General features: G+C 44.0%; 1 long non-coding RNA gene across 1 annotated transcript; it reads right to left on the bottom strand.

Moving 5' to 3' along the window:
* Window positions 1-7,061: 7,061 nt before the first annotated feature.
* On the bottom strand, window positions 7,062-23,837 carry LOC140472201 (uncharacterized). Its single transcript, XR_011957470.1, has 3 exons — window positions 23,463-23,837; window positions 16,318-16,446; window positions 7,062-7,206 (listed from the first exon to the last, which is right to left on the bottom strand). It is a non-coding gene; the product is annotated as an uncharacterized lncRNA (long non-coding RNA).
* Window positions 23,838-24,043: the final 206 nt, after the last annotated feature.

Raw genomic sequence — 24,043 nt, forward strand, 5'->3', positions numbered from 1 at the left:
ATAAAGTTTTAAAGTGAATCACAGAAAGGACATGCGACAACTAGAAACAAAAATAACCAATTACATGGGTTTGAGAGGAGAAATGACCAAGGTAAACAGGCTAAGCAGACTGAAATGTGTGCCTGTAAATGAACAGTGGAAACCATTGAAGGAACAGTGTAAATCACTCAACGAAAGAACATTCCATTGAAGCAGACAGCACGAAATTCCCACCGGCCCCTCACTCAGGACAAAATGTATCATATTCGATTGTGAGGATGAGCAGATCATCACAAAGTCCTTAAAATGAGAGTGTGTTGAAGGAGTAGGTGTTAAAGGCATTGCAAAGGGTCTGCTAGCAGGGGATAGGCAATGGGAAGGGGAATCATTGTCAGGATTTAATGTCACAAAAGGAACAGAAAGAGGTGAAGGTGCTGGAGGTGGTAAGAGTGTTACAGAGAGTGGCCAGAGCATGAACAGTGTTACAAAGCCACACCGATTTGCTGCAGCTGGATGTGTTTGCAGAGGTAGGGACAGACGTATGTATTTTTATTTATCCATTCATGGGATGTGGGTGCCACTGCTAATTACCCAGAGGACAGCTCAGAGTCAGACATATTGCAGTGGGTCTGGAGTCACATGTTAGCCAGACCATGTTAGAATGTCAGATGTCCTTCCCTAAAGGAGGTAAGTGAACCAGATGAGTTCTTCCCACTGATCAACTTTTATGGTGACCTGACCAATATCTTGTACAGATACAACATGACATCCCAACTCCAACACTTAATGCTCTGCCCAATAAAGGAAACCAGCCCAAACGCCTGTTTCACCAGCCTGTGATACCACTATCAAAGAACTGTGTACCTGCATTCCTGGGTCATTGATTGACAAAACTGCCCAGGGCCAGAACATTAACTGTACAATCCCGCCCTGGTTTGTTTCACCAAAATGGATCACTTCACATTTATCTAATTAAACTCCATCTGTTATTCTTCAGCCCACTATCCCAGCAGTACTGTTCATCCTGTTGTATCACAGATAACTTCATCACTGTCCACTTTACCACCAATTCCAGTGTCACCCAAAAAACTTATTTAACGGGAAACCAATATTCCCATCCAAACCATTTATCCAAATAACAAACAACAGGGGACCCACTCCACCGCTGGTCACATGTCTCCAGTCAGAAAATAAACATGTCTCCCATCGCCCTCTGTCTCCTACCATCAAGCCCAACTTCCTGTCCAGTTGATTAGCTTCTCCTGAATGCCATATCCTTTTACACTGATCTGAGCTTATTACCCAGTTTAAGATACGACAGTTAGAACACAGAACAGTACAGAACAAGACCCTTCAGCCATGGTGACATGCCAATCCTTTATCCGACCGTAAGATTAAAAAAGAGTGGCAGATAAAGTTTAATTCAAATAAGTGCGAGGTGTTCCATTTTAGGAAAGTACTTCTTAACAGGACTCAAACACTTAATCGTAAGGTCCTAGGGAGTGTTGCTGAACAAAGAGACCTTGGTGTACAGGTTCATAACACTTTGAAAGTGGAATCGCAGGGAGATAGGATAGTGAAGGCGGCCTTTTGTATGCTTTCCTTTATTGGTCAGAGTACCGTGTACAGGAGTTGGGAGGTGATGTTGCGATTGTACAGCACATTAGCTAGGCCATTGTTGGAATATTGCGTGCAATTTTGGTCTCCTTACTATCAGAAAGGTGTTGGGAAACTTGAAAGGGTTCAGAAAAGATTTGCAAGAATGTTGCCAGGGTTAGAGGATTTGAGCTACAGGGAGAGTGTCAGAGGCTGAGGGGTGACCTTAAAGAGGTTTACCAAACTATGAGGGGCATAGATAGGGTAAATAACAAAGTATTTTCCATAGGGTAGGGGAGTCCAGAACTAGAGGGCATAGGTTTAGGGTGAGAGGGGAAAGATATGAAAGAGACCTAAGGGGCAACATTTTCACACAGAGGGTGGTACCTGTATGGAATGAGCTGTCAGAAGAAGTGGTGGAGGCTGGTACAATGGCAACATTTAAGAGGTATTTGGATGTGTATATGAATTGGAGGGGTTTGGAGGGATACGGGCCGAGTGCTGGCAGGTGGGACTAGATTGGGTTGGGATATCTGGTCAGCATGGACGGGTTGGACTGAAGGGTCTTTTTCCATGCTGTACATCTCTATGACTCTAACTTCCATACCCTTCATTTTATTACCATTCATGTGCCTATCCAGAAGTATATTAAATGTCCCTAATGCATCTACTTTTACTGCCAACACTGGCAGTGCATTCCACATACACCAATCAGTCTGTAACGAGCCTACCTCTGAAATCTCCCCTTAACCATCCGCTAATCACCCGAAAATTATACCCCCTTGTCATAGCTATTTATGTCAGGGTAAAAAAATCTCTCTCTATTCACTCTATGACTCTCAGCACCTTGTTCACCTCTGCCAAGTCACCCGTCACCCTTCTTCACTCCAATGAGAAAAGCCTAATCTCCCTCAACCTTTCTTCATAAGACATGCTCTCCAGTACAGGCAGCAACCTGGTAAATCTCCTCTTTACCCTCTCTAAAGCTTCCACATCCTTCCTGTAATGAAGGGAACAGAACTTAACACAATATTCTAAGTGGGGTCGATCCAGGGCTCTGTACAGCTGCAGCATAACCTCATGGCATTAAAACTCAATTCTCAAACTAATGAAATCCAACACAATATATTCCTTTTTAACAAGCCTATCAGCTTGGGTGGCTACTTTGAGGGATCTAGGGACTTGGAACCCAAGATCCCTCTGTTCCTCCACACTGCCAAGGATCCTACCTTTAACGCTGTATCCTGCATTCAAATTCAATCTTCAAAATGAATGACTCCACACTTTTCCAGATTGAACTCCATCTGCCACTTCTCAGCCCAGCTCTACATCCTGTCAATGTCCCATTGCAACCGACAACAGCCCCCCACACTATCCACCACTCCACCAACCTTCGTGTCTTTGGCAAACTTACTCACCAACTCTTCCACTCACACATCCAACTTATTCATAAAATCACAAAGAGCAGAGGTCCTGTAACAACTCCCTGCAGAAAACCACAGGTCACTCAGCTCCAGGATGAATTGTTTCTATCGATCATCACCCTCTGTTTTGTGTGGGTCAGTAATCCCGTATCCAGACAGACAGGTTTCCCTATATCCCATGTCTCCGTACTTTCTGAATGAGCCATAAAGGTGTTTCATCACATTCTCAAAAGATTCAATAAGACATGTAAGGCATGGCCTACCCCTTACAAAATCATGCTGACTACCTCTAATCAAACTATGGTTTCCCAAGGAATAATAAATCCTGTCTCTCAGAGTCCTCTCCAATAATCTGCACACCACAGACATAAGACCGAGAGGTGTGCATTTCCCAGGATTATCCCTATTCCCAATCCTGAACAAGGGACTAATATTTTCCTGCCTCCAATCATCTGGTAAGACTCCAGTGGACAGTGAGGGCACAAAGGTCATCACCAGGTGCGCAGCAATCCATTCCCTCGGTTCGTGTAGTAACCTTGGACGCATCTCGTCTGGTTCAGCGACATATCTATCCTTATCTTTTAGAAATTCTCAGCATATCGTCCTTCTTAACATCCACCTATACATGTACATCAGCCTGTATCACGCTGTCCTCACAAACGACAAGACCCTTCTCAGCAGTGAATACTGAGACATAGTATTCATGAAGGACCTCTCATTAAGGAGCTCCTTTATCTCAGAATCTCCTCGAACAACTTCCCCATCACTGGGCTCACCGGCTGTAATTTCCTTGCTTTTCCCTGCAGTCCTTAAGTGACGGAACAGCATTAACAACCCTCCAGTCCTCCAACACCTCACTGTGTCTGTTGATAATATAAATATCTCTGTTAGGGATTCTGTAATCTCTTCCCGAGCTTCCCACAATATTCTAGCACAGACCTAATGAGCTCCTGAGGATTGATCTACCTTTATTTGATTTAAGATTCCAACACTTGCTCTTCTCTGGTGAGGATTCTTTCCAACACATCACTATTTAACTTCCCAAGTTCCCGAGCTTCCATGTCTTTCGCCACAGTAAATTCTGACACGATTATTTTGTCCAAATATCTCACCCATCTCCTCTGGTTTCACACATTGGTGAGCTTATTGATCTTTAAGGGGCCCTATTCTCTACCAAATTACTCTTTAGCCCTTATTGAAACTTGTGTAAAGTTCAAATTCAAATACACCATATCCCCTATACCACTACACCCCTCCTACACCCTTACAATTCTGCCATTTATATTCACACCAACAAATTAAATCCAACAGGCTCAAAAACAAATTCTCTTTTATCAAATGTGTTTCTAAGTGGCCAGTTATTGCATATTGACATATCCTTTCTAACTATTTCAGCATGCTGGGGCCGATGCTGGGAAGTTAGAAAACTTAACAGTGCAGCACAGAAACAGACCATTCGGCCCAACACGTCTATGCTGTCTAAGATACTATTCTAACTCATCCCATCTGCCTGCACATGGTCCATATCCCTCTATTCTCTACCTGTTCATGTTTGTGTCTTAATCCCACTTGAAACCTTTACTCACATTTCTGCTTCTACGACCTCCCTCAGTAACATCCACTCTACACAAAAAAACACTTGCCTCACACATCTCGTTTAAACTTCCTCTTTCTCACCTTAAACCAGTATTTGAAACCAGCTCTAGTATTTGAAACTTACACACTAGAAAAGAGATTCTGATTATCTAAATTATCTAACCCTGTTCCAAATGTTATATTACTGTACCTGGTCACCTGTCAGCCTCTGATACTCTCATTAAACAATCCAACTTTGTATAATTTCCTCTTACACCAAACACACCCTTAAAAATCCCTAACACAGGCAATGTGCTGATAAACCCCTTTTGTCCCCTCTCCAAAGCCTCTACATCCTTCCTATTGTGTGGAGATGAGACATGCACCCAGTACTTCAAATGTGGCCAAACGACCATTTGATACAATGACAGCATCAGATGCAATCCACGATATCCAACGTTGTGACCGATGAAGGTCAGTGCTCCATTTGTTTTCTTTCCCAGCTGAAACACTTCTGTTACCATTTTCTGAGAGTTACTGACTTGCACCAAGATCCTTCTGTATATCAATATCCCTCAGTATGATAACTTTCTTATTGAATTTGACACTATCTCACACTTGTCCAGATTAAACTAAATTTGCCATTTCTGTCTATCTCTCCAACTGTTCTGTTATCTCCTGCAGATTTTAGTTCATCAGGGAAGCAAAGGTTTTGTGGAAAAGGCAGGAAAGTAGAGTTGAACAGCCATGATCTGATTGAAGGACAGAGCATACTCAATGGGCCAAATGGCCTCCTAATTCCCCTCCTAAATCTCATGGTCAGGGCACAAACTCAATATATCCTGCATAATATTATTTGTCTCTGCTCACAAAACTCCTTTATAATGGGATTCATGGATATTTATTAGTACACAGCATTTGATCTACAAATATGATATGATGTTATAGAAAACTCTCACCTACAATCCAGGATTCTATCCGTTACAGCACTGATACCCATTGCTGTATCAATCGGCATGGAGACCACTGTCACACACAGTTACTGTCCTGCTCTTGCTACAAGTACATTCAGTGTCCTGACTGTAATCATATTGACATTCCCATCACTGGGTGGTGCCTACAAAAGAATTTCTGCTAACAGTTGCTGCTGCTTGCTTATTCTCAGCTCTACTTTTCATATTCAGATCCAGAAGTCTGTCTCATTAATGCATTAACATCATCCTTCCTTCACAACTTGTTGGCTTTTTGCCTAGTCTGCCTATTGGGACTAGATTGGGTTGGAATATCTGCTCAGCATGGATGGGTTGGACCGAAGGGTCGGTTTCCGTGCTGCACATCTCTCTGACTCTATGGCTCTATCCCAACAACCCTTCAGTATTCACTTCCCAGCGATGGTCTTTCTGCAGCTAAATCTCCGGAATGACAGTTCCATCATATCTGATCACTGTCATTCCTTCTCCCTTATGGCGAATACAGGGAGTCATTCCTCGGTAGTGGGGAGTTGAACAGATGCGTAGAGGTTACAGAGATAGGAAGGCTTACAGGACTCGAGGATGTTAGAGTTAAAGAGAGTTACATCTGGTCAAGAATGTCAGTGGGACAAAGGAGTTTGGGGATTGGAGGAACTTTCAGAGATAGAAGAGGGAGCTGGATTAGATTCTGGAGATAAGGATAGGGATGGAGAAAGGAAGAGGTAAGCAGACGAAGAGGCACAGACAGGGGGCTGTTTCATCTCAGAGATTATTGTGTATACTAATAGAGATATGGAAGGTTGTCGTGACTGAAGACATTTACAGATATAAGAAGGCTTCTAGGCTCTGGAGGTTACAGAGATCAGAAGGCAATGGAGAATGCCATGTTACTGGGATGGAGACAGTTACACAGATGGGGAGGGTTGCACAAACTGAAAGAGGTTCCTATGGTCGGGAGGGGTATGGTGTCGGGAATGAGAGTGAAATTTAACAAAATAAAGATCAAAGAATTGGAGAAGGATAAGGAGATTACAAATTTTTCACAGCTAAGGAAGGATTGTAGGAGCTGGAGAAGATTACATAGGTAGGGACGGATGGAGAGGTTAAAGACAAATACATTGACATGGAGGGTGGTATTGGTGGGAGGAGCTTACAGGGATAGACAGGGCTCTCAGGGTTTATAGGGATGAAGGAATTTAGTATCTACTGGAGAAGGTTAGGGATTAGGGTGTTAGGGACTGGAGAACCTGACAGAGACAGAGACAGAGACACAGAGAATGATGTGGACTAGAGGAGATTCCAAACAGAGGAAGGATTATCGGGACTGGAGAATATTACAGAGATCACTAACACAGCATGGGCCAGGATTGATGCCTGCGATCCCCTGTGCTGTCGCATTGAGGACCAATACAGAAGAGGTGAAAGCAGGACCGTCACAAGATGGTGGGAATGAAACCTAGAATGTTGCTGTTCCTTGCCCAGCTCTGTATCTCTGTCCTGTCTTCCTGGTCTACCTCCACCCTGTGCTGTTTACTGTGAGCGATCTTAACAGCTGCAGGAATTACTGAAGGCCCCAGATCTCCCTCTCCATCTCTCTCTGGCTGACCAACCAGTTTCAATGAGGTGATGGATGAGACAGGAGTTAGGAACATCCTGATTACCTGCATGAGACAGAAATAGACAGAATGGGAAACTAGACTGATGCAATGAGGATAACACATGCAGAGTGGCACTGAGTCCAGCAGAGATCTCGATAATCCCAGTCTCCATCCCTTGCCTGTGCTGCTGCATCTCTCTGGAATGTTCAATTCTGTTGACTCAGGATCTCAGACCATCTGTAAGAGGGAGAAATGCTGACAGAGGCAGTAAATAGACTGACACAGCGAGGGATACCACATGGAGAGATACTAAGTGATAGCACATTATTAGACACTGTATTAACAGGGAATTATTTGAATTTGTAACAAAGGCACTGGGATAATTGTGAGGGGATTCAACCTTCCTATCTCATCATCTCTTTGGCAGTGGCTCACAGATGAGGCTGACCCTCTCCCACTCTCAGTGGGGGTGGGAGAGTCTGGAGTTGGCTGTACAGACCGATGTGACCTTCCACAGACTCGGTTACACTTGAGTCTGATGGTGGACATGGAAAGGGGGTGGGTGGGGCGTTGATATAACAGCGCGCTCCTTGTGATGTTTTCTCCTGGATTCCCGTTTTCCCCACAGAAAGTCTCGAGGTGCTCGACACCTTCCCAATGCTCCTTCCCCACTTCAGACGGTCTTGGCCGATTTGATTAAGAGCTGAAAAAAAAACTGATCAATTCTGAAGTAACCAACATTTAGAAATGTGGAGGAGTGCAGTAGGAAGAGGAAACATTGTCAGTGTTTAATCAGAGTAGCGGAACAGGGAGAATTGAAGGTGCTGGAGTTGGTGACAGTGTTACAGAGAGGGGCAAAGGCCTGAACAACATTACAAAGCCAGTACGGATTGCTGCAGCTAGAGCCGTTTGCAAAGGTAGGGATAGACATCTGTATTTTTCATTGATTCATTCACGGCCTAAGGATGTCACCGGATGGACCAGCATACATTGCCCTCCTGCTAATTGCCCAGGTGCAGCTCAGAGTCGGCCAAATTGTTGTGGGACTGGAGTCACATGTGAGCCAGACCAGGTAAGAATGTCAGATATCCCTCCCTAAAGGACATACGTGAACAAGTTGTTTTTTTCCAATCAACAATGCTTATACAGAGGCCTCACTAATGTCCTGTACAGATACACCATGATATCCCAACTCCTACTCTCAATGCTCTGCTCAATGAAGGGTAACCCTCCCAAACACCTGCTTCACCAGCCTGTTTACCCATGACGCTACTTTCAAAAAACTGTGTACCTGCATCACTGGGTCACTGACAACAGTACCCTGGGCCCGAACATTAATTGTACAAGTCCAGCCTGGTCTGCTTTACCACAATACAACATCTTGCATTTCTCCACCTGTTATTCCTAACCTCACTGGTCCAGCAGTACTGTTGATCCCATTGTACTCTTCGATAACCCTCTTTACTGTCCACATTATCACCAATTTCAGTCTCACTCACAAACTTGAGAACCATGGCGACTGTATTATCATCCAAACTGTTTACGTAAATGATGCACAACAGTGACCCAGCACCGAACCCCATGGCACATCGTTGGTCACAGGCCTGCAGTTTGAGCAGTCACCCTTTATGAACATGCTCTGTCTCCTACCATCAATCCTGTTTTGCATCCAGTTGGTGAGCGCTCCCTGGTTCTGTCTGACCTAAACTTACTAACCAGTCTGTCATGCAGAACCTTGTCAAAGGCCTTGATAAATTTCATGTGGACATCGTGTACTGCTCTGCTTTGACCTCTCACTTGTCTACCTCCACACTCAGGTTTGAGGCATGATTTCCCGTGCACAAAGCCATGCTGATGGTCATTAATCTGTCCTTATCTTTCCAAATGCACGATGATCGTTTCTCTCAGAATCTCCTCCAACAACTTACCACCCTGCCATCAGTCTCACTGGTCCGTAGTAGCTGTTGATGATACAAATATCTCTGGAAGGTGCCCTGTAATTTCCTCCCTCGCTTCTCACAAGGCGCTGGGATATATCTGACCATGTCCCAAGGTTTTATCTAACTTATTGCATTTTAAGACATCCAGCACCTCCTGTTCTCCAATGTGCACTCTTTTCAAGACATCACTATGTATTTTCCTAACTTACCGAGCTTCCATGTCTTTCACCACAGTAAATCCTAACGCAAAATATGTGTTCAGTATCTCCCCCATCAGCGGTGATTCCACACAGACAGCCTCATTGATCTTTCAGGGTCCCTATTCTCTCCCGAGGTAAGTTTTAGCCCTTGTTGAAACTTGTCAAAATACTTCTGAAATTTCAAATATCCCTCTACCACAACTAGCCTCCCCCAACCTTATCTATTCTGCATTTATAGTCACACCAAAATATAGAATCCAACAGATTTAAAAATATTCTCCTTTTATAAAATCATACATCTCCCATTGTTTCTAAACATCCAGTTATCATTTATTGTCATATTCTTTATAGCACATTCCAGCACGTTACCGACTTACTGTAAGGCTAACACCGTTTGGTTCAGACTCACTGCACAAAGGATTTTGGGAATCCATGTGCATCAATCTGAAACAGGTAGCTTCCAGGATCAGCAGGTCATAGAGAAGGCAAAGGGAATGGAGTCTAAAAATAGGGAGGTCTTGCTAAAACGATGCAAGGTACAAGTCAGACCACACCTAGATTATATTGAACAGTATGCGTGCCCTAAGGAAAGACATTCTTGTGTTGGAGGCAGGCCAGGGAAGGTTCACTCGGCTGATCCTGGAGATGGCAGGATTTTCCAATGAGAAGAGGTGGAGTAGATTGACCTTGAACCTAATGGGGTTTTGAAGAACGGGAGAGAAATTGAATGAAACATCCTGGATTGTGAGGGGCTTTGACAGGGTGGATGCCGTGAAGTTAGAAACTAGAATAGTACAGCACAGGAAAAGGCCCTTCGGCCCACCATGGCTGTGCTGACCATGATGCTATTCTAAACTAATCCCATCTGCCTGCACATGGGAGATATCCCTCTCTTCTCTGTTTGTTCATGTTTCTGTCTAAATGCTACTTCAAAACTGAGTGACAGTCTGCAGAGAACAACAGAATCCATGAATCCCCGTTGCATGTATCAGGGTCAATGACAAAAGTTTCATTCTTTTAAAAATGACAACTCCTCCATTCCTGCATCTCATAAAACTGCCATTTAAAAATATTAAAATAAAGAACATTCTAAATGAAGGTTTTGATGCGGTGACCTCTGGTCAGTCCTGTCGATCTGTTTGTTACCAGATGCATGATGCTTTTTACCAGAGCATCACCAGGTCAGTGTCAGGCACACAGAGAGAACGGGCAAATAGATTCACACCTGAATTCACATCTCCCAGCCTGGCAATCGTAAGCTGTGCTCACCATTCCGTTAAGATCTCTAGAAACAGGACATCAGAGCCAGAAGACTGGAGGTTGGCTATCGTGTTGCTACTATTTAACAAAGGCAGTAAGGAAAAGCCATGGAACTATAGACTGGTGAGCCTGACATCGGTGTGTACGTTGTTGGAGGGAATCGTGAGGGGCAGGATGAACATGTATTTGGAAAGGCAAGGACTGATTAGGGATAGTCAATATTTCTTTTTGAGTGGGAAATGATGTCTCACAAACTTGATTGAGTTTTTAGAAGAAGTAACAGAGAAGATTGATGAGGGCAGAGCAGTGGATGTGATCTATATGGACTTCAGTAAGGCGTTCAACAAGGTTCCCCATTGGAGACTGGTTAGCAAGGTTAGATCTCACGGAATACAGGGAGAACTAGCCATTTGGTAAAGAACTGGATCACAGGTAGAAGACAAAGAGTGGTGGTGGAGGGTTGGTTTGCAAACTGGAGGTCTGTGACCAGTGGAGTGCCACAAGGATCGGTGCTGGGTCCAATATTTTGCATTGTTTCCATAAATGATCTGGATGTGAGCATAAGAGGCATAGTTAGTAAGTTTGCAGATGACAACAAAATTGGAGGTGTAGTGGCCAGCAAAAGAGGTTACTTCCAATTACAATGGAATCTTGATCAGATGGGCCAATGCGCTGAGAAGTGGCAGATGGATATTAATTCAGATAAATGCGAGGTGCTGTATTTTGCGAAAGCAAATCTTTGCTGGACTTATACACTTAATGGTAAGTTTTGACGGAGTGTTGCTGAACATAGAGATATTGGAGTGCAGGTTCATAACTCTTGAAAGCAGAGTTGCAGGTAGGTAGGATAGTGAAGAAGGCATTTGGTATGCTTTCTTTTATTGGTCAGAGTATTGAGTACAGGCGTTGTGAGATCATGTTGTGGCTGTACAGGACATTGCTTAGGTCACTTTTGGAATACTGTGTGCAATTCTGGTCTCCTTTCTTTGAGAAAGATGTTGTGAAACTTGAAATGGTTCAGAAAAGATTTACAAGGATGTTGCCAGGATTGGAGGGTTTGTGCTATAGAGAGATTGAATAGGCTGTGGCTGTTTTCCCTGGAGCATCGAAGGCTGAGGGGTGATCATTTAGAGGTTTATAAAATCATTAGGGGCGACCATATAGAGTTGTATAAAACCATATAGAGCTTTATAAAGTAGGGGCATGGAGAGGCTAAAGCGACAAAGTCTTCACCCTCGGGAATGGGAGTCCAGAACTGGAGGACACAGGTTTACGGTTAGAGGAGAGAGATATAAAAGAGACTTAAGGGGCTTTTTTTCCACGCAGAGGGTAGTACGTGTATGGAATGAGCTGCCAGAGTAAGTGGTGGAGGCTGATACAAAGATATCCAGATGGGTATATGAATAGGAAGAGTTTGTATGAATATGGGCCAGATGCTGGTAGGTGGGACTGGATTGGGTTGGGATATATGTTCGACATAGACAGGTTAGACTGAAGGGTCTGCTTCCATGCTGTACATCTCTTTGACTCTAAGATCGGCTGAATGGTCCAATCGAAGATGATCTGTGATTCAAATCTTAACATCCTTCAGGGTCCACAACCCATTCTTGGTCCCATCATGCAGGCTCTATGAATCCCACACTGTCTAACCTCCTGCAGGATCCACGTTCCTTCCTACATTAGTACCATCCTCCAGGTTCTGCAGCCCTTCCTACCTCCGTAACATGGCCCGGTCTCTACAAATCTTCCTTCCTTTGCAATGTTCCCCAGAAAGGCACTGGAGGATGGTGGCATTTACAGAGTTAGGGAGGGATATCGGGATTGGAGGATTTTGCAGGCATTAGGAATATAGGGACTTGAGGAGGTTTCACAGTTTATGAGTGTTATATAGATTGTAGGAAGTTACAAAGATAGGGATGATTTCAGATTGGAAGAATCTGCAGAAAACGTTTACATGGTTAAAGGCAGGAACCTTAGCAGTGTGCACGAACAGAGTGATCCTGTGTCCCTGAAGTTACCACCCAAGTTGAGAGGGTGTTAAGAATGCATATGGTGTGTTGGCTTTCATTAGCAAGTATGGCTAAGACCCTAAACATTTGTTTTCCCTCCAGAACTTACTGTGGACAAAGACTGGGGAACACAGAGAACAAGAGTAATACGTTAGACCAGAATTGGAGTTCTCTGCAATTCCAACCTCCCTGCTACAGGAAGGATGTTGTGAAGCTTGAAAGTGTTCAGAAAAGATTAACAAGATGTTGCAAGGATTTCTGCTGAATAAGCTGGGGTTATTTTCCCTGGAGCATCAGAGACTGAGGGGTGACCTGACAGAGGTTTATATAAACATGAGGGGCATGGATTGGGTAAACAGTCAAGGTCTTTTCCCGGGGTTCGAGAGTCCAAACCTAGAGAGCATAGGTTTAAGGTTGAAGGGGAAAGGTTTAAAAAAGGGACTGAAGGGACAACTTTTTCATGCACATGGTGCTGTGTGAATGGAATAAGCTAAGAGAGAATGTAATGGAGACGGATACAATTATAACATTTAAAAGGTATCTGGATGGATATATGGACAGTCAGAGTTTAGCGGTACATGGGCCAAATGCTGATAAACGGGATGAATTTATTTACATCTTCTAGTCAGCATGGATGAGTTGGACTGAAGGCTCTGGTTCCATGCTGTACACCTCTGTGATTTGAAAAGAGTGCATGTTATAGAAGAGGTGGTGCTGGAGGTTTTAAAACACAAAGGAATGGAAGGCCCCAGGACCTGATTAAGTGTATCACAGGACATTGTGGGATGCTAGGGAAGAAATTGTGGAGCTCCTAGCAAGGGTATTTGTACCATTGACAGCCATGTGTGATCGGCTGGAAGGCTGGAGGGTGGCATAGTGAATTTCTAAGATTCCAAAGGGATCTTGATGAAATGGGTGAATTGGCTGAAAAACCGCAGATGGAATTCAATCTGAATAAATGCGAGGTAATGCATTTGGTAAAACAAACAAGGGTAGAGCTTATACAATTAATGTTCAGGCCTTGGTTAGTGTTTTAGAGCAAAGGGACCTCCGGGTTCAGGTACATAATTCTTGAAGCTTGCATCACAGGATGGATAAGACAGTGCTTTGCATGCCTGACTATTACTCAGTCCATTGAATATAGGATTTGGGACGTCATCTTGAGATTGTACAGACATTTATGAGGCCTGTTCTATAATACCACATCCAGTTCTGGTCGCCCAGTTACAGGGAGGATATTATTAACCTGAAGGGTGTTCAGAAGAGATTTACCAAGACGTTGCTGGGTATGAAATGTTTGAGTTCTGAAAAATGGCTGGATATGCAGAGTTTTTTTTTTGACTGGAGCCTGGAGGTTGAGAGGTGACCTTATAGAAGTTTAAGAAAAAATTGGGATATACATAGAGTCAGTGGTAGCTGCCCTTTCCTTTGGGTGACGGAGTCACAAGTGGAGGGGCCACATTTTTCAGGTTAGAGGAGAGATATGTTCAAAAAAAAGGATATAAGGGGCAAATAGTTACACAGAGAGTGGTTTGGGTGTGGAATGAACTTCCTGAGGTGGATGTCGGTACAAGTACAACGTTTAGTTAAGTACATGAATACGAAAGGGTTGGAGGGATACAGGCCAGCAACAGGCAGCTGGGACGAGTTTAGTTTGAGATTATGGTTGGTATCAACTGAAGGGTCAGTTTCCATGCTGTACAGCACTGACAACACTATGGTTTTGATCCATTATTTAAGAAAGGCTGCAAGAGAAAGCCAGGGAACTGAAAACCAATTAGCCCAACGTCAGTGGTGGGTTAGTTGTGAAAGTGATTCTGCCAGACTGGAGTTACATTCGTTTGTAAAGACAAGGATTGATGAAAGATAGTCAGCATACAAAGTCAAGTCTCACTAACTTGATGGCTTGTGTTGAATTGGTGACCAGACATTGTCTACACCAACGTCAGCAGGGCCTTTGACGAGATTTAGCATGATTTAGGGTGTAGGTTTGCTCGCTGAGCTGTAGGTTTGATATCCAGATGTTTTGTTACCTGGCTGGGTAACATCATCAGTGGCGACCTCCAAGTGAAGTGAAGCTGTTGTCTCCTGCTTTCTATTTATATCTTTCTCCTGGATGGGTTTGTGGTGAACCCCAGGAACCCCATCCAGGATAAAGATATAAATAGAAAGCAGGAGACAACAGCTTCGCTTCACTTGGAGGTTGCCACTGATGATTTTACCGTGCCCAGGCAACGCAACGTCTGGATATCAAACCTACAGCTCAGAGAGCAAACCTACATCCTAAACCTCAATCTGAGCAACAAACCTTCATAAACCTTGCATTTAGCATGATATACTGGTTCGTAAGATTAGATCACATGTGATCAGGAAGAGCTAGTCAACTGGACACAAAATCGGCTTGACAGTAGGAGACAGGGGTTGGTGGGAGAGGGTTGTTGTTCAGACTGGAGGCCTGTGACCAGCGGTGTGCTACAAGGATCAGGGATGGGACCACTGATGTGCATCATCTACATAAACAATTTGGTTGAGAATATTGGAGTCATTGTTAGTAATTTTGTGGATGATCAAATGAATGGTGTAGTGGGCAGTCAGTACGGTTATCAAAGGGGATCTCGACCAACTGCGCCAGTGGACCAAGGAATGAAAGATGGATTTTAATTCAAGTATTGAGTTTTGGACGAACACAGGTAATGGTACAGCCCTGGGTAGTGTTGTCGAACAGAGAGAGACCAAGAGGTGCAGTTACATTGTTCTTTGGAAGTAGCATCACAGTTGGACAGGGTGGGGAAAGCGGTCCTTGGCACACTTGCTGTCATTGGCCAACGCTTTGATACATGAGTTGGAGATATTTGTAACATTGTCTTCAATATTTCCCTTGGAGAGAGGTGGCTTATAAGGGGTGACCTTATAAAGGTTTATAAAACCATATGGAGAGTAAGAATGGTGAATAGCCACGGGTAAGTCAGTCCAAAACTAGAGGGTATAAACGTGAGGCGAGAGAACAAAGATTTAAAGAGGGAGCTGAGGGGCAACATCCACAGAGGATGGTGCATAGATGGAATGAACTGCCAGGGGCACATGGGAGAAACAAGAACAATTACAACTTGGAAAAGAAATTTAGGCAGGCACATGGAGAAGGGAAGGTTTGAAGGGATATGGGCCAAACACAGGCAAATGCGACTCGTTCAGGTTTGGGGGAAATAGTCAGCATTGATGACCTGGACTGAAGGTTCTGTTTTCATGCAGCATGACCCTGTACCCAGTTAAAGAGGAGGAGAATCCGGAGATAAGGCATGTTATACACACTGAAGCAAGGTATAGTGATAGGGATGGTAGTCTGCAATGCGGTACATTTCAAATATGCGGAGGGCCTAGATGTAAAGAAGGAGGTTACGGAGATAGGAACTGTTATAGGAGTTAAAAATTATTGCAGACACTGATCCACAAGACATACCTTAGGTACAGTGTTGGAGAAGGTACACAGAACAGAAAGATCTCAGGCAGCATTCCCACCCTCTCGTGGGAGGCCTGCTTTCCCCTTTGTTGTACTGATGCTCACTAAGAGAGCACAGGCCTGGATTGATAACTGTGAACTCTCTACGTTGTCTCAGTACAATGTAAGTTAAAGTAGACGTGGTGATTGAGCCAGAGTTGTGTCTGTACTGTGCTCCCCCTCCAGTACTGTACCTATGTCATGTCCTGTTAGCTGATGTTTGGATCCCTCACATTGCTGTCTGCTCTGTGCATTGCGAGTGATCTTACCTCACTGCAGGATTTATTGAAGGCTCTAGATCTCCCTGCACTTTGTCTCTCTGGCTGACCAACCATCTTCAATGGGGTGATGGATGGAACACCCAGCAGCTGAGAAGTCTATTGAATCTCCCTGAGTACCTACAGGAGACAGACAAATAGACAGAATGGAAAATTACACTGATGTAGTGAAGGTTACACATGTAGAATGGCATTGAGTCCCACAGAGTCCCTGTGCTGTTGCATCTCTCTGGATTGGAGAATTCTGTTAGCTCAGGATCTGGAGTAGCTGCAAGAGTGAGAGACACTGACAGAGGCAGCAATTAGACCCACACAGTGAGGGATACCACATGGAGAGAGACTGAGTGATATCACCAGAGTTCAGGAAGTTGTCAGGGTCAAACAATTGTGACAGAAGAAGATGTTTAGCTTCATGATGCACTGGTATCAGTGCTCTGGCATGAGCAACGTGCGAGCAGGTGAAGTGATGGCCTCGTGGTATTATTGCTAGAGCATGTAAACAAAACCTCAGCTAATGTTCAGGGGAGACAGGTTTGAAACCCACCATCTGAAGTGGTGGAATTTGAAATCAATAAATTCAAATATTATAATTAACCAGCCATAAATATGTATGAAACCATTGCTGATGTACAAAAAACCCAAACACTTGTCCTTTCGAGAATGACATCTGCCCACCCTCACATGGTCTGCATGACATACCCACAGCAAAGTGTTTTCCAAATCCAAATAGAAAAAGGTGATGCATCAGAACAGCATGGGAATGTGGCTAAAGACAAGCAGAAAGGAACAGGCTGGGCCAGAGTTTAACTAAAACTCTACATTAACGAATTGGATTGTGATAGGACATTGTGGAAAAGAGTACAGAAACTTGTTTTCCGCATAGACAAAGTCTCTTCAATAGGTTAGCTGGATTTGTGACACAGCTGAAAGAGATTTCGATCCCAGAGAGATGTGGTTACAGGGTAAACAAAATGTGGAACATAAATATTCAATGGTTTACAACCTTGTGGAAACTCAGGCAAAATGGACAACACTAACAATAATGGGTAACAAAGGTGTTAGATAGAAAGCGCGGGGGGTGGAGGTGGGGTTTCTTAAAAATAAACGGGCAAACAATGGTCACAAAATATCCTTAGCAGATAATGTTCAGGATAAGCCACGAGATATTTAATAAGTACAGTTAGAGGAAGAGGATCCCCAACTAAGCAGTGGGGCCTGTTAGAATCCAAAGGGACAATCTGTGCATGGAGCCAGAGGAAGCAGGTGAGGTCTACAATGAATACTTCCCATCTGTATTCACTCAGGAGAAAGGCATTGTAGGGATTTCAGTTGGGATGGTGAGGCTCTGGAACATCTTATGATCAATGAGAAGGAGGCGTTAAATGTATTCATAGGCAAAAAGGTGGAGAAATTCCCACTTACAATAAAATATATCCCAGGCTGCTATAGGAGGTAAGGGAGGAGATTGCTGGGGCCCTGGCGGATATATTTAAAACTTTGCTGGCCACAGGTGAAGTGCTGAATGACTGGAGGATGGCAAATATGGTTCCTTTGTTCAAGAGCAGCAGTGATAGGCCAGGTAATTACAGAGAAGATAGTCTGACAGCAGGGGGAGGGAAAATATTGGAAAACAATTGTGAGGGACACGATGTATCAACATTCAAAAGGACAGGAATACATTAGGGATTGTCTGTATGGATTTGGTAGAGGACTGTCCTCTGATATTGATGAGGCCAGTGCAGATGGTGTGGGAACATGGTGTTTATTAATGTCTTTGACAAAGTCTCACATGGAAGGCCGGTCCAAAAGGAAAGAGCCCATGGAATCCAAGGCAAGTTGGAAAATTGGATCCATAATTGGTGGAGCAGGTTTTTCACGACTGGAAAACTTTGCCCAGCGGGTGTACCACAGGGTTCTGTACAGGAACCATTGCTGGTTATTATGTACATTAATATCTCAGATGTGAAAGCAGAAGGTATCATTGGTAGGTTTGCAGATGACATGAAAGGGGAGGGTGTTGTCCACAGTGAGGAGCATGGTCTCAGGCTGCAGTCTGATATTGATCAGATGATAAACTGAGCAGAGTAATGGCAGATGGAGTTTACTTCTGATCACTGTGAGGTAATGCACTGTGGGAAGTCTAATCAGCAAATGATATCCATCATGAATAGTAGGTCCTCCTAGAGTACTGAGGAATACAGGGACCTTGGTGGGCAAGTCCCTGGATGTCTGAAGGTGTCAGCACAGGTAGACAGGGTGGGGAAGATACCTGAACTGGGAACAGGAGGAGGACACATATCCTGGTGGGGAGAGTTCCCGGAGCTGCTCGAGAGGATTTAAAATCATCTGGCAGGGATGTGGGACTGCAAACAGTCGTAAGGCCAGAAAGAAGTTTGAGGCTGGTATAGATGTTCAAGAGAGCAATTTAAATAGACAAGGCAGGCAAGAACATAGCAGGCAATGAGGGAAAATTGATTAATTAAACTGCATTTATTTCAATGCAAGGGGCCGCACAGATAAGGCAGATGAACCCAGAGCATGGAAGGGAACATGGGACTGGGATACCATAGATATTACAGAAACACAGATAAGGGAGGGACAGGACTGGCAGCTCAATGTTCCACAGGACAGAGGCAACAGGAAGGATAGAACAGGAGGCAAAACAGGAGGCAAAACAGGAGGAGAGCTGGTGGTTTTGACTGGGGGAAAACATCACAGCAGTACCGAGAGAGAATATTCATTCAGGATCGCCCAGTTAAATGATATTAGTAGAACCGAGAAATAAAAATTGGTCATCAGTTTGCTACGATTGTACTACAGCGATAGGCAATGGGAGATGAAGGAGCAAATATGTCAGGAGACCTCAGATATCTGTTAGAATGATAGCGTCGTAATGGTAGGGGATTTTAACCTTAAACCTCGACTGGGATTGCTACTGTGTTAAGCAGTTGGATGGAAGGAATTTGATAAGTGTTCCAGAAACTCCCAGTCATTATGTAAATGACCCAACTGGAAAATGGGGCTAAACCTGACCTCCACTTGGGAAACAAGGTTGGAAACGGGACTGAGCTGTTAGCGGGGACGCACTTTGGAAAGTCACCAGAATTGTATTAGTTTGAAAATAGCGATGGAAAAGGACAGGCCTGGTCCACAAGTTCAAGTTATACAATGGAGCAAGATAGTCATGAATTTTTAAAGTAGATTTGGGGAGGTTATTTGCAGGTAAAGGGAAGTCTGGCAAGTAGGAATATTTTAAAACCGAGATAAAAGGAGTGTTCAGCGCCAGCCTGTTCCTGTTAGTGTGCAACTCAATGCTGACTGAATTAGGAAACACTGGCTGAGATTCGAGGCTCCAGTCAAGAAGAAAGGGGGCACATGTCAGATATAATTGGCTGACTCAAGGGAATCCCTTCAGGAGCATCAGGGCTGTAGAAATACATTTAGGATGGAAATCAGGAATGTAAAAAGGGGACACGAGATCGCTTTGGCAGAGAAAGTTAAGGAGAATCCAAAGAGACTCTACAAGTGTATTAAGAGCAAAAGAAGAGCTCGGGACAAACCCCGTCTCCTTAATGATCAATGAAGGCAACGATGTGTGAAACTACAAGATCCAAAACAAATATTTCACTTTGGAACTTACTGTGGATAAAGTCTGGGGCGCTCAGGGAACTAAACAGTGTTTGTCCTGACTACTATTGGAATACTGTGTGCAATTCTGGTCTCAATGCTGTGGATGTTGTGGAACATGAAAGGGTTCAGATGACCAAGGATTTGCCAGGGTTGTAGGGTTTGCGCTGCACGGAAAAGCTGAATAAGCTGGGGCTGAATTCACTTGAACATGGGAGGCTGAGGAGTTACCTGATAAAGGTGTTTAAAATCATGATGGTCATCGATAGGGTGAATAGATAAAGTCTTTTCCCCAGGTTGGGGGGATTACAAACTGATAGGCCTTTACTTTAAAGTTCGAGGGGAAATTTTCAAAGGGACCTAAAGGACAACTGGTTCCTGCAGAGTGTATGGAATAAGCTGCCAGAGGAAATAGTGGAGGCTGATAGAAATACATTTAAAAGGCATATGGATGGGTATATGAATAGGAAGGGTTCAGAGGGATATTGGCAAAATTGTGGCAAATGTGACTAGAAACGTCATACAGGAGTTGGTTTGAAGGATCTACTTCTGTTCTGTACATCTCTGTGACTCAATGTCCTAAATGTTTCCACATTATAGAAAAGGAGGTGCTGGAGGTTTTAATACACAAAGGTAGATAAATCCCCAGGACCTGATCAAATGTATATTAGGACATTGTGGGAAGCTGGTGCAGAAATTGTAGGGGCCCTAGCAGAGATGTTTGTACCATAGAGAGCTATGTGTGATAGGCTGTTAGACTGGAGGGTGGCATTGTAAACAGTGAAGAAGGTTTTCTAAGATTACAAAGGGATCCTGATGAAATGTGTGAATGGCTGAAAAATAGTAGATGGAGTTCAATCTGAATAAATGTGAGGTAAGGCATTTGGTACAACAAACACAGGCAGGACTTATACAATTAATGATTGGACCCTCGGTAGTGTGTTGTAGAACTTTGAAGCTTGCAACATGGAGAGACAGGATGGTCAAAAAAAAGGTGCTTGCCATACTTCCTTTCATTGCTCAGTCCTTTGGATATAGGAGTTGGGAAGTCACATTGAGATTATACAGGCCATTGCTGAGACCTCTTCTGGAATACTGTGTCCAGTTCTGGTCGCCCAGGCTATCGGAAGGATATTATTAAGCGGGAGAGGGTTCAGAGGAGATTTGCTGGGACGTGGATGGGTATGGAAGGTTACAGTTATAAAGAAACCTGGAGAGATTGGTATTTTTTCATTGAGGAGAAAGTGAGGACTGCAGATGCTGGAGATCAGAGCTGAAAATGTGTTGCTGGAAAAGCGCAGCAGGTCAGGCAGCACCCAAGGAACAGGAGAATCGATGTTTCGGGCATCAGCCTGAAGAAGAGCTAATGCCCGAAACGTCGATTCTCCTGTTCCTTGGATGCTGCCTGACCTACAGCGCTTTTCCAGCAACACATTTTTTTCACTGAAACCTGAATGTTGACAGATGACCTCATAGAAGTTTATAAAGTCATGAGGGGGATAGATAGAGTTAATGGGAGTTGTCTTTTCCCATAGACAGGGGAGTTTCAAGACAAGGCACTACATTTTTAAGTTTAGAAGAGAGACATAAAAAAATGATACGAGAGGCACTTTGTTACACAGAGGGTGGGTTGTGTGTGGAATGAACTTCCCAAGGAAGGGGTGATCATGGGAACAATTACAATGTTTAAAAGACATTTGGATTACTCCAGGAATAGGAAAGGTTTGAAGGGCTATGATCCAGGAACAGGCAGGTGGTCAGGCAGGAGATCAGTTTTAGAGTATGGTTAGCACTAACCAACAGTGCGGTATGACTGTCTGACTGTGATTATAATATTGTGTTATTAATTAAGGAAGGATGCAAGATAAAGCCAGGGGTGTACAGACTGGTGAGCCAGACATCAGGGTGGGTCAGTTGTTGAAGGTCATTCTGAGAGGTATGACTTACTTGCAATGGGAAAGATAAGGACTGATTACAGCCAGCCAGCATGGCTTTGTGCGTGAGAAAACATGTCTCACAAACTTGATTGGAGTTTGTTCAAGATGTGACCAAGAAGACGAAGGCAGAGTAACAGACGTCAAGGTGTTGCATGATATATTGGTAAGTAAGGGTAGATCACAAGGGATCAGGGAGAGCTCGCCAACTGGATACACAATGGGATGACAGTGGGAGACAGAGGGTGGTGGGAGAGGGTTGTTGTTCAAACTGGAGGCCTCTAACCAGCAGTCTGCTTTCAGGATTGGTGCACCATTTACATAAACAATCTGAGTGAAAATATAGCAGTCTCTGTTAGTATGTTTGCTGATACCAAGATTAGTGAAAGAGTGGGCAGGGAATATAGTTATCGAAGGGGATGTTAATCAACTGGGCTCGTGGGCCAAGGAATGAAAGATGGAATTTAATTCAGGTGCTGGATTTAATTAAGACAAACCAGGGAGGACTAATACAGTTAATGGTCGGGCCCTGGACAGTGTTGTCAAACAGGGAGAGACCAAGGGGTGCAGTAACATGGTTAGTTGGAAGTGCCATCACAGGTGGACAGAGTGGTGGGGAAAGCAGCATTTGGCACACTTGTCTTCATTGGTCAGAGCATTGAGTACATGAGTTGGAGTTATTTGTAACATTGTCGTCAATATTTCTCCTCAGCAGAGGAGGCCATGGGGTGACTTTATAAAGGTTTATGAAACCATGTAGGGCCTAAGTAAGGTGAATTGCCAAGGGTAGGTGAGTCCAAAGCTAGAGGCATAAACGTGAGGTGACAGAGCAAGTATTTAAAGAGGGAGCTGAGGGGCAACATTATCCACAGAGGATGGTGCATAGATGGAATGAGCTGCCAGAGGAAATGGTAAAAACAAGTACAATTAAAACATGGAAAAGATACTTGGGCAGGTACATGGAGAGGAGAAGATTTCAAGGGACATGGACCAAACACTGGCAAATGTGACACATTCCATTTTGGAAACCTCAGCCGAAGAGCCATGCCGCACAGAAACAGACCCGATGTCTCCAGTTATCGGAGGAGGAGAAGACTATCGAGACAAGGCATGTTGTAGAGACTGAAGCAAGTTACAGCGATACGGATGGTCATCTGGACTGGAGGTTTCAAATATGTGAAATAATTGGTGAGGGGGAGGAGATGACAGAGACAGGAACTGTTATAGGAGTTAGAATGATTGAAGACACTGGTCCACAAGGCAATCCATAGGAACAGTGTTGGAGAGGGAATAAGGAACAGGAAGATCCCAAGAAGCATTAACACCATCTCGTGGGAGGCCTGCTTTCCCCTCTGTTGTCCTGATGCTCACCAAGACAGCACATGCCTGGATTGAAAATTAGGAACTCTTGATGCTGTCTCAGTACAAAACCAAACTTAAAGTAAAGGTGGTGACTGAGCCTGGTGTGGGTCTGGACTGTACTCACCCTCCAGTACTATATTTATGTCATGTCTTATTAGCTGATGTTTGGAGCCCTCTCCTTGCTCTCTGCTCTGTGCCCTGGAAAGATCTTACCTGGCGGCAGGATTTATTGAAGGGTACCAACCTCCCTGACCTTTATCTCTCTGGCAAACCAACCATCTTCCCAACCAGCAGTTGGCAAGTCTATTGAGTCATGAACTCCCTGAGTACCTGTAGAAGACAGAGAAATAGGCAGAATAGGAAATTAGACTGATGCTGTGAGGGTTACACATGTAGAATGGCATTGAGCCCCACAGAGATCTGGAAAATCCCAGTCTCCAATCCTGGCCTGTACTGCCTCATCTCTCTGGAGTGGAGAATTCTGTTGGCTCAGGATCTGGAGTAGCTGCAAAAGTGAGAGGCGCTGACAGAAGCAGCAATTAGACCCACACAGTGAGGGATACCACATGGAGAGATACTGAGTCATATCACCAGAGTGCAGGATCAAACAATTTTGCAGGAATAAAGGGTTTTGATTCATATTGCAGTGGAATGCGCAACCTGTGAGCAGGCGGAATGACGGCCTAATGGCATTATTTTGAGACAATTAATCCAGAAACTCAGCAAATGTTCTCTGGACACAGGTTTAAATCCCACCATTGCAAATGTTGGGATGTGAATGAAATGTTTCAAAA

This window comes from Chiloscyllium punctatum, unplaced genomic scaffold (genome assembly GCF_047496795.1).
Source record: "Chiloscyllium punctatum isolate Juve2018m unplaced genomic scaffold, sChiPun1.3 scaffold_266, whole genome shotgun sequence".
NCBI lineage: Eukaryota > Metazoa > Chordata > Chondrichthyes > Orectolobiformes > Hemiscylliidae > Chiloscyllium > Chiloscyllium punctatum.